General features: G+C 41.0%; 1 protein-coding gene across 2 annotated transcripts in view; it reads right to left on the bottom strand.

Annotated features, from left to right (window-relative positions):
- The window catches only part of GALNT3 (polypeptide N-acetylgalactosaminyltransferase 3), a 44,824-nt gene extending 40,261 nt beyond the window's left edge, over nt 1–4,563 (bottom strand). The window contains exon 1 of one of the 2 annotated variants that reach the window (XM_047872817.1): nt 4,249–4,563. The gene's annotated coding sequence lies outside the window, so the exon portion shown is untranslated. The remainder of the gene's footprint in view (nt 1–4,248) is intronic. The other variant, XM_047872816.1, reaches the window with a different exon arrangement.
- Nucleotides 4,564–12,054: the final 7,491 nt, after the last annotated feature.

Raw genomic sequence — 12,054 nt, 5'->3', positions numbered from 1 at the left:
GTTGTTGTTTTTCTTTGGTTTGGGTTGGCTTTGGAATTGTGGATAAGAAATGATAGATGTACTAACACCTGTAAACAAAACATAGGAAGTAAAACAGGCTGTTTTTGTTTTTGATGGAATGAAGGTTCTGGTTTACTCAGGTATGATCTCAGATAATTATGATATCTTAAAGATGTCTAGGAAGCAATGGGATAAATGAACAAATTAGTTGGGACAGTTTGAAACTAAAACAATCACAAGGAAAATGTACACTCAGGGAAATATTCTCTATTTGGTGCCAAAACTATGAACCCAACTCAGAGAATGACTCAAGGAGACTTCATCTGTCAATAGACACTAATGACCTCGAATTGAGAGTCCTATTTGCTTTACCACATAAGTTAATGCATTTTGGTCTCTTGCCATTGTTGGCATTGATTTGAATTCAATGTTGCTATTAACAGTACATTAATTTTGTTAAAATTACTCAAATTATATAAAAGAATTATTCTGGTATTAACTAGATGCATAATTAGGTGATTGGAAATATGTCCTTCTCAATCAGATTTTCTAACCATAAAAGATCTGTCATAACAAATGCATTTCTACACTTTACGAACCAAAAAACTGACTATGTTCTGAAGACGATTTGGGGGTTGATCATTTCAAAAATATTAAATATACTAATTTTCTTTTAGAGAAAAATTCCTTCTACCAGGAATTAAAATTAAATTTTTCTATGGAAGGCTTAATCATCCTATGAGAGTTTCCAAGCCTACATCCCTACAGATCCTTAGAGACCTAATCTAATCTCTCAATCTCCCAATCTAATCTTTTTAGGGCATAGGGGTCTGATTCCTAGAATTTGTTTCCTGTTTCACAGTAAAAGAAAAATATATACAAAATCTTAACAGACTACAAACCAATAATAAACTGGCTTATGTTTACTCTAATAGTTTTTTAAGCCTCTGTCTAGCACTATTAACATAGCCATAAAATTTAGAATTTGGAATAGAGGTGGGCAGAATTATTATGTTGTTTTTTTTTTTAACGTTTATTTATTTTTGAGAGACAGAGAGAGCCAGAGCCTGAGCGTGAGAGGGGCAGAGAGAGAGAGAGAGAGAGAGAGAGAGACAGAGAGACAGAGAGACAGACAGAATCCAAAACAGGCTCCAGGCTCTGAGCTGTCAGCACAGACCCTAACGCGGGGCCTGAACCCACAAACTGTGAAATCATGACCTGAGCCAAAGTCAGAGGCTTTGAGCCAGGCACCCCAAATTATTTTTCACTTTCAAACTTTCACTTGATAATTGCTACCATCAAAAATTCTTCAGAAAAACCCTTCCAGTTTTCCCTGTCCCTAAACATACTGCATACACTATGCTGAGGATCCATTTAAAATACAATAATGTACAGTGAGGTTTCATGCAGTTCCTTATGTTTGAGAAATTTAGTCTAGCACCAGATCCTAGAGTCTAAAGCCCTTCAATAAAAGTTTAACGAGGAATGATGGTACAATTCTACATTTTTAAAATATACAGTTTGTTTTTCTTTCTTTCAAGTATGTGTGTGTATATGACATAGTATGCTGATAGAAAAATCAGCCTTAAAAGTAAAAATTCAATAGGATACTGCTATTTGCATTATAGGTTCTAGCCCAACTGTGGTCCTAAAAGCCAACCAGTGTGTTGAGATCAGTATTTTAAAAATACGATAATCGAGAAAATCCACGTTATGAGCCTAAATATTGTTTTGTGAGCCTTGTTTCATATATATACACAGAGAGTATACTGCATTGAGGCATAGAATTCATTTCTTATTGAGGATTGCAGTCCAAAAAGAAGTTTTAAAAATACTAATGTTGAAGAAGTATGCTTGCCAGCCAAAACTCTAGAGTGTTGCCAATGGAGGGATGGCCCTGGGTTACTGCCTTATAAAATATATTTTAGGCCAATACAATAAAAGATCAGAAGACTAAATTGTGTTGTCCATGTTGACTCAAAAAATTAACTGTGGCTCTGAAAAACCAAGAAAGGATGAAAAATCTCAATCCACATGGCATCTTCAATACACATGTGAGAAGAAGTGTGACATCCTCACTCACTCTCCCTGGAGTCCGGCATCCTCTGGACAAGTAGAAATTAGGGTAAATCAGAGCTGGACAAAGAACAATGGAGTATTCTGTACTTACAAAGGCCTTACAAATTATACAAAAGACAAAAAGATAAACATCTTATGATAAGTGAGAGTGAGGGTGGTGAAAAGTAAAGATAATATGACCCTTGAGTCAAGTCTTTGGAATAATAATAATGCCACTAACTTGCTGGGTGAACTGAAATTAGAATCTCTCCCTCAGCCTTGGTTTATCACGAACTGGATGGATTGACTATCCAAACTGAGAAGAGGATCCTGAGATTGGTAGGGGTAGAGGAGATTCCTGATTTAAGGCCTCATTACCTTAATCTAGGGAAGTATATTTTTTTTTCTATTTTACAGATAATTTAACTGAGGCACACTGTTACTCTAATGTAAACATGTCACATTTCTCCCTTAAGAGTAAAGGTAGTCTAGAAACATCTGGCTCAATAATCGATGAGGTTTAAATTAATACTCTAAACTCTGGGAACAACACCTACACCTAATTTGTAAAGAATATTTAGCATAGGTATTTCTCTGTATGGAGATGAGATTAAGAGGGCAGGCCAGGCTCTTTTGACATAAGCAGAAGGCACTGGTTGAAAATATCATTAATAATCACGTCCTGTTTGTGTGGTTGTCATGTATCTTTAGTTGCACCTCTATGAGTTAAGGCATTTTCTTAAGTGTGCAGTTTGAAATACATTTTTAAACCTCAGTGAAGACAGAAGTAAAATGCAGGCAATGGAATTGCCATTTATTATGAGAAACTTCTATGTAAAAATACTAGTTAAAGCGATATAAAAAGAAAGATGCTTGGTACAAATAAACTGTTCAGAATGTTTAGTGCATATGCTAGACTTCAGATATTAAAAGTAAAAGTTAAGTTTAAAGAATTCTAACTGTAGGGTATGACTTTAACCTCATGTGTTTTAACCACAGACTCAAAGAAAACGTACACAGTAAATGAAGCAACACATTCTCCCACAAGCAGAAATTCTCAAATGAAAACGCAGCAACTTTCTTATTTTTCCACAACAGTATTTGAACGCAAGTGTCTTCATTATATGTATTATAACTTTTATAACAAGTTACGTTGGCTTCATAACATATTCTAAAAATCAGAAAAGCTGTTAACCTATGGGGTTCTAAAAACAGAAATAGTTATTTGAAGAGTTTGAAGTGAAGTGTTTTTGAGGAGTTTTGAGGGAGAAGGAAGCAAAAGGCTATAAGGTAAGCACCAGTTTCACCCTCAATTCTTAAGCTTTAGAAAAGCCTAATTAGGCAGGGAAAGGAATTTGGGCCTGGCACACCCAGGTTCAGACGTGGCAGGATCCTGAAACAAAGTTTTTCTGAACCTTTGAGTCATATGCCACAGGCAAACCAGAGCCGCGATATTGCAGGTCGTTAAGTCAACAGGTCCTTTAACGAGATGGTGTGCGGTTGGTGAGTGGCAGTTGGATTTCGTCCTGCCACGAAGAAAATAACTCTACTCGATCAAACCGGAAGGTGGGCGCAGCTCTGGCTTAGGGAGTGCACCCGGAAAAGTGCAGAGAGAGAGAAACAGACAGAGACAGAGGGATGTCCGCGTCCCGACCACAGAGCGCTTTCCAAACCACTCGGAAACCATTTAAATGGCTCGGGCGGCCGCGGTTTCCAGCCTAGGACTGTCTGGGGTCCGGCTGGGAAAGTTGCCTGGCAAAGCCATGCCCTTTCCCGTCGCGGGTTTGCTCCCCCTACCCGGCACTGGGGCGAGAGGAGACCAGCAACCTGTTAGCCCGCGTGCAAACGCGGCCACCTCGCGCCTGGCCCGGCCCCTCCGACCCCGCACTCCGGGAGACTCTCCCAGGGTCAAGCTGCGGGCCACCAGGACTCGGGCCCCGGTCCGGATCCTCTGGAGCCTCCCTACAGAGACTGTCAGGGGCGACAGGGCTACCCCCGGAGCGCCACCTGCCCCGGCCTCGGGCGCCCCTTTCGGCCCCTCCGGAGGGGCAACTGAAACACCGCTCTCGAGACCACCCCCAACCGGCCACCGGGACCGTACCCCTCTCCCCACCACGTGAACCTCGGCGTCCGTCTGCCCAGGGTCTCCCGGCCCCCGCCCCCGGCCCCAGCGCCGGCCCGCCCGCTTACCTGGCGGGTGGGCACAGCAGGGCGGCGGGAAGCAGCGGCCGGGCGGGCGCTGGACGTGGGCCGGGCGCCGGACGTGGGCCGGGCGCCAGGTGCAGGTGGCGGCGGCGGCGGCGCCTCCGGTTGCTGTCGCTACTGTTGCCGCTCAGTCCAGCTCCTCCTCCGCCGCCGCCGCCTCCTGCCTTCCCGCTGGGCCTCCTGCGTTGCCAGGAGAGGCCGAACCGAGGCTCCGCTTCCTCCTGGAGTCTCCCAGGTGAGCTCCAGCCTGCGACGTCGGCAGGGGCGAGGCCCCTGTCCCGCGCCTGCGCGCCAGCCTCCTGCCCCGCCCAAGCCCTACCTGAGCGCTCCAGGTGAGGACCGAGCACCGCGCGCGCAGGGTGGGGGCGCCGTCCGGGCGGAGCGCAGCCGCCGCGCGGCTTCCCTCTCCGCAGACGGCGAGGCTGGTTCTCCTAGAGGGGCGCGTGCCTCCGCCCGTCTACATTTGAGGAGTCCCGCACGGACCTGGTGCCAGTGAGCACCTTGTAACCAGAACACGGTCTGGGTCCTTGGGGAACCAGAGGGTCTAGATTGCCCTCACACACGTCTTCCCTTCTCTAAGGTTCGCCAAAATGAAGGGGTGCACCGCCCGGAGACCGGGGGGTGGGGGGGCCAGTGCCCCCCGAGAGCCACCTCATGACGGCTGCAACTGTTGTCTCGTATGTTTTCCTCGAGCAAGGTTCAGCAGCTTCTGTCACCAGTTAGGTTCGTGAGCTATTGGGTGAGCTTCCTTCCCATGTACTAGTCTTGATTTCATCACTTGACTCACTTCAGCGCAGCTAGTGGTTTCCGTTTCTGTAAGCGCGCGCTCTGGTAGGGGCGCCTCCCGTCCAAAGGAGGAGCCTCCCTCTTCCAAAGAAGAGCCTCTGGTGTTTGGCAGAGCCTTGCTAACTTGGGGCGCACCACCCCTTCCTGGGCTGCTATAGAAAGGCAAACCGATTCCCAGATGGGAGAGCGAGCAGCAACAGTACAGAGAAACCTGCTGTCCTTGTTTGCAAAGACACGGGTTTCCTGGAGAGGTTTTGCTTCTCCTGGAGGTTTGCTTGAAAGCTCATCTACTGGGAGGGTGACGATGCAGACTCTAGGGAGATAGGGGATTTTGCTGTTGTTTTTAAAGACATCTTTTTTTTTAGACAGTATTTTTTTTTCCTTTTATGATATTTACAACTTTGTTTCAGCCTGCCTTCTTCTGTTATGACAAACATTGACACACCCAAAACCAGGACTTAAAAATGACCCCTAAGGGCACCTGGGTGGCTCAGTCGGTTAGGCCTCAGACTTCGGCTCAGGTCATGAACTCACAGTTTGTGCGTTCGAGCCCGGGATCGGGCTCTGTGCTAACAGCTCAGAGCCTGGAGCCTGCTTCAGATGCTGTGTCTCCCTCTCTCTGCCTCTCCCCTGTTCGCCTGTTCGCACTCTGCCTCTCTCTCTCTCTCTCTCTCTCTCTCTCAGGGAAAAATATAAAAAAAAAAAAATACAAAACTCTAAAAAATTACCTCCATACCTTCTTATAAACTCATCCAGTATTTGGCTCTATCTTCAATGTACATAGGAATAGAAATAGAAATAGCCGAAAATGTTTTAGTGGCATGCTTAATTACATGGTGGCAGGTTTTTGTGTAGTTTAGTTCTGGCCTTCCTCCTGTATTTTGACACATACACTTATGGTTTCTATTTATTGGCATATTAGTGTTACATATGACCTAAAATTAAAATTTAGAAATACTGGTTAGTATAGTATCAGTAGGTGTAACTTTAGAACGTGGCTAGTCTGACACTGGGCTTAGCATCCATGGTACTATTTTATACCACAGCTATGAATCTGATTTAACACTTTAGTTTTTTGTCTTGCATATTGTAGTTATTTTGCAAGCATCAAGGAACCTTTCTGTGTTTGTGATATTTTAATATCAGTACCTGCAAGCAGTTTTTAAGCTTTCCCTCTCTCCCCCCGCAAAACATTCAGGAACTGCTTATGTGTATTACCATATTAACTTGATAATATTTGTCTTTAGATCCAGAGCTGAAAATACTACCTACCCAAATCCGCCCTACCTCACCCCCCCCCCCGCTTTTTTTGAGGTTCTGCCATTTTATTTGTTGTTTGCTTCTAGATGGAGATTAAAGTCTCAGTCTTTGGGAAATTTGGGAGAAATCCTAAATGTATAACCACGGAGTCTGTATCTCTTGTCTTGTACCACCCATCTCTGAATGAGGGAGGAGCCAAAGACTATGAGAGTTTCGATGTCCCACCAGGCAAAGAGCAACAATTTTCACCAACAAGAGCAGAACGGAGCAAATGGATATAGAAAAGCAATTTGGAATCCAAGGACTGAGATTCATTGACAGCAAGACTAGTACAGTCAAATAATAACTGTAAAGAGAAGCTAGAGCAGATCTACAAAAAGAGAGAGCAAGAAAATAGGACCAAAATACTGCATGAGGGGTAAAAAAAGAACAGAACAAATATAAAAATCAGGAGTTCCTAAAAATTGACTGCCAGATTTACAATGGAGACAGATAATTTAAACAAGGAAAGCCGTGTTGTTTGGGTCTGGCATATCTACTAGCATTGCACATAGTATTTCATTTCATTCCGAAAGCAAAGTCTTAAAACTAATAAAAGTTTTTTACTTTACAATAAAATTCAAATGCTGCAGGCCCAGAAAAGAAAGCATGATGCTGCAACGTTTAATGCCCTAAATCCAGTGAGATGAAGGGTTTTTGAAAGTATCATCCCATTTAAAGATTATGAAATAAAGAATTTGTTTTATAAAGGAGAAGTTAGTATTTCTTTATAAAATAAAACCCAGGAAACTTAGTGTAGACATGCTTCTCAGAAACAAGGTTGTTGTAATTCTACATGTTTGGCATGTAATGGCAGCTAAAATAGAAAATTAAGATGATTCACAGGAAAGAGAAACATTTCTCTCTCTCTCCACACACACACACACACACACACACACACACACGGAGAATTAGCTGTAAAATTCTTATGTAAATAGATTTAAAATAATACTGTTTAATAATTTTTGTCAACATTTAAATTAATGCCAAGACTGGTATGTAACACTTAGTAGGTACTCAATAAATATTTGTTAAATTAATAAATTGATCCATTAAATACCATGAAAAACCCATTATGCCTAATGTCTTACACAGAGTACAAGTCCAAAGAATGGTTTAACCGAACAGTATGGAGAAATAATCTAGGGCAAGTAAGAATGATAGACTAAGAATTTGAGGGACAGCATCTAGTAACAATAGCTATCAGTTATCATTTATCATCCTTTCAAAAGGCACTACACAAAGCAACTTATACTCATACAAGTTATTTTACTTCTGGGCTTAAATTTTCTCTTTCTCAAAATGGTACAAGGTGATCACCAAGTGCCTTTACACACTGACGCATGTAAATTCCATGATAATTGTCATGCAAAAAAATCCTCTGGATAAAGGAATAACAATTAGTGGAAAACAAAGATGAAAGAATGGGAATCACTTAACTGAGAAATTTTAATTCATAAAATTAGTTATAATATACAGTGTAGTATTAAGATTCACTAAGTCCAACTTTAAATGTTTTTAGTTTGTTAATTGTTTAATTGTTGGTTACCCTGGGCTTAGCAACTTGAGCTTGAAACATATTGCCTGCCTGATTTAGCCTTTAAAAACAATTTTGCCTTATGTGGAAACTGGAGTCTCCAGTCAGGATCTCAAAGTCAAATTGAGAGTTTTGGCTCAAAGACTAAACAGATTGAAATAATTTCTACTAAAAGAATTGAAAGGCTATTGATTTAAAAGGAGAATAGTGTTGGTATCATAGTGAAGAGCCACAAATATGTGGATTTTTTTTTATAACTGTTCAGCATAATTCTGCATTGAGTTTAAAATAAGAGTTAAAACAGTAAAAACATGAAGAGATTATTTTTAGTACGAACTTTTTGAGACAGTATCTTGTATGAAGATGACCTATGAGGGTCCCCCCGCCTCAAGAATAGCAACAGAACAACCATCTGGGACTTTCGAAGAGGTACACATTTCTGTGAGTGTGCTTATTGACTTAAATTGCAACAGAACTATGTCTTGTTAATCTTGTATCCTTAATGCTTGGCACATAGTAGGTGCTCAATAAATATTTGATGAAATGGATTGGGTAGAGTGCAGAGTTTCAAGCTTTTAAGCATTAGCATAAGAGCAAAAAGAAATACCATGCTGAGTCAGGCTAATATTCAATCTAGCTAGCTCAAATTCTGACAGTGGCATCAAAGGATTTTTTCTGGGAAAAGATAGTGATAGTCCTGCATGATGTTGACCTTAGATATGTACTCCAGGTGTCCCTGACTCACTCTTTCCTAATTGATCTTTTTCTGTAAAATGACTTTTTAAATTATAAATCAATTCATATTTATTTTAGAAAAATGAGAAAATACAGATAAACTAAAAGGAGCCAGTTGGAAACATCCCCAAATTCCTCCCATGTAGATGAATCAGTGCTAACTGCCAGACCCTTTTTTTTCTTCTGTTTATCTCTCCAGATACTTTTGAAAAACTAGTGAGAGTGGAATGGAAGATATAGGGGGAGACAGAAACATGTTTTTAAAATAAAAACTAGGTCATATTGGGATCTTGTTTGGTAGACAGTTTTCTACTTAACTTATCTTTCCATGTCAATAAATTCATTTTTTACAACATGGTTTCTTTTTGTATGAATGTATTTATTCAGTCACTTATTGGATGATGAAGATTGTTTTCTAATTTTGCTATTGCAAACCATGCTGTGATGATCACATTCTTTAGTGTTCTCTCTCTTCATCTGTTGAAACATTTACAATGATATTCTTCTGGCTCTATTAAACTACTTTGTATCAGCCATCCAAGATCCTAAACAATGATGATAGCAGAAGAATCTTATCACAAAGACAAATCATAGGAAATATATTAATGATTTAACATTTCCTATTTGTAAAAATATTAATCCTTGTTACCAAAACTTTATGTAAAGCATGCTTATTTTGATTAAAATCTTGACACTTTAGAAATAGGGAAGTAGAATGTGCCCTTACTAAGGAAAAGTCAGATCTCTTACCTTCTCCTGATGATACCACATTCTCCTGATGATACCACATTCAGATTCCCACTTCTGAAAATCTGTGTGTCTCACTTCACTTCTCCAAATCCCATCCAGCCCAGCTGAAGGCCCTAGCCTCCCATGGAACCTCCTAAATCAGCCCAGATAACCTTGATATTTCTTAATTCCAGTGCACTGTCATAAAATAAACTTCCCTTCTCCCTTGGTCCTTGCCCCCCTCCTTACTCCAATATTGTGAAGAGAGAACTATGGAGAGACACTACCTGCACATGATATCATTTGTTGCCCAATAAGTTATGATAAACTGTTAAATAACTTATATCATAGAAACTAGGGATGTTCTTGTAGCATAATAGGTCTAAAGCATTAGACCAAAAGAAATAGCATCATTGTAATTACAGAGAAATGTTGATTTTTCATGCATATTAGAAGGGGAATTTTGAAGGAAATTATGTTTTTTCAGTGTCTTTGATTTTTAATTTATTAACAGAAAACTAATTTGCTACCCGAGATAGGATCTCATCAACATACCTCCTTCTCTACATCTAGTCACAAAATCAGAATGTACCTGTTCTCCATTCCCAACAGTTTCAGCAGACTCTAAGACCACATCACACTTTGTGCCTCTGCAAAGTTTTAGGGACAGGGGTTCCTGATATGTAACGACATTTGGGGTTGACACAAAAAAAAATCACTGCTAGAAAAAAAAAATCACTGCTAGGGAAGGAAGTTTGTTTATTTCAATTGGAACAGTTGGTGAATAAAAGAGAAAAGGGGAATGGGAATGGAGATACCATAGAAAGAGGTTAAAGGGCTTAGAAATGACAGAGAAGGAGAAGAGTAGAGGACAGAGGAATCACCTGTGTGGAACATCTTCTCAAGGATTAAGGAGAATCTTTGGGGACACATCCCCCCAAGGTCTGGTAATGTGGCTTCACTTCTGAGAGTGAAAAGGGAGAGGAGGTAAACCAGGAACAACATCCAAATTCTTTCCCTTTCCCCTTCTCCCCACCTCCCCCCCACCCCTGACCCCCATTGAAAACTCTGTACAGCTTTGGAATGATTAGCTAACTTCTGTGATAAAGATTTTAGCATTCATTGAGATACGGCATATATTTGATTCACAGTAAGATCATATCCAACAGGACCTCTCTTAGCAGCCTAAACAGTATTTTATGTAAATTAGAAAATTTCATCCATGGGCAGGAAGAGTCCACAGGTACCTGGGTTGGCAAGTGGATGACCCCTTCCTCATAGTAGATGCAAATCTACTCCAGAGCATCCATGAGCTGAATGGATCCCAGTCTGCATTTCAGATCTACTTGTCCTTTGGCAGGATACTTTTATGCAGGGCACAGCGTTCACAACCTGGTATCCAATCAGGTGAAATCTGTTTTCTGGAGTATCTGGGGTAACTGTGCCACTTGTATTGACCGATAGAATATAGTGGAAGTAATGTTATGTCCCTTCCAAGGCTATGCTTCTTCTGTGAAGAAGCCTAGAGTGAAAGAACATGTAGAAAGAGACACCTAGCTGTCCCAGATGTTTCAGCTGAGCTGAGCACAGACCCCAGCCAACAACCAGCTAAATGCAACTTTATGACTGATCCTAGGCCAATACCAGCAGAAGGGCCACCTGGTCAACCAACAAAACCATTAGAAATATTAATTCATTGTTGTTTTAAGCCACTAAGTTAAGGGGAAGTTTATTTATTTATTTATTTATTTAACTATTTCCTCTAAACTTGGTGTCTCAACAAGAGCAAGGACATAAGCACCTTTTACATTTGTGCACCCTCTGTATTCTCCCTGTTCATACAGAGAAAGCTTTGAGATGCAAAAGCTTGGATTTATTGGAATTTTGCAAGTCTAAGCCTTGAATGATTCTGCACAAAGCACGTATTATTAACTATACATTTTAAAGAATATGTGCTCAGTCTGAACCCATTTTCTATCCCCACCCCAAATCTTGATAAAATTTGTGCAGAGTGGGGAAAAAGAAGAAGAGTCAGGGTGGATTAGAGACAGGGGCATTGGCAGCATGCCTGAGCCAGAAGCCCTATAACCTCACCATGCAGGAATGCTATATTGCACAACTACTTGGTCTACCATTCATAGAAGAAGAGGTACAGGAAGGCAAACCTGATCCTAAAAAACAGGCTGTGAAGGGACTCTGAGAGCAAAAAACAAAAAAACTCCCCTGGAGAGCAGTAAGACCCCAGGGTTATTTCTTGTCCAATGTTGAAGAATGGTAAGAATAGAAAACATTTCTAAATGGGGTATTGAACAGCTCCATAGCCCTCTTGTGCCCCAGGAAGATTTAGACAGTCCCCAAAATGTTTTCCAATGCAGGAGAGAATGATTTCGATCTGGATGTTTTTATAAATAATTTTATTGGAAGAGAGGCATTCCCATTCTTTTACCTATTGTCTATGACTGCTTTGATGCTACAAGGCAGAGTTGAGTAGCTGTGTCAGAAACTGCATGATCTGCAAAGCCTAAGGTACTTATTATCTGGCTTTTTATAGAAAAAAAAAAGCCAATCCTTATTTTAGATGAAGCAAAGAGAACTGGGAAAACCTAAATTTTGTGGGATAATGCAGACCAAAAATGAAATGTGTAGACCATGACTAAAAGGTGCGTTGGAACCAGGACGTAGTATCAGTAGATCACAGCCTGGAT

The sequence above is a fragment of the Prionailurus viverrinus genome, chromosome C1, assembly GCF_022837055.1.
Source record: "Prionailurus viverrinus isolate Anna chromosome C1, UM_Priviv_1.0, whole genome shotgun sequence".
Lineage (NCBI taxonomy): Eukaryota > Metazoa > Chordata > Mammalia > Carnivora > Felidae > Prionailurus > Prionailurus viverrinus.
Note: the sequence above shows the minus strand (reverse complement) of the source record. Positions and strands in the feature narration are given on the sequence as shown.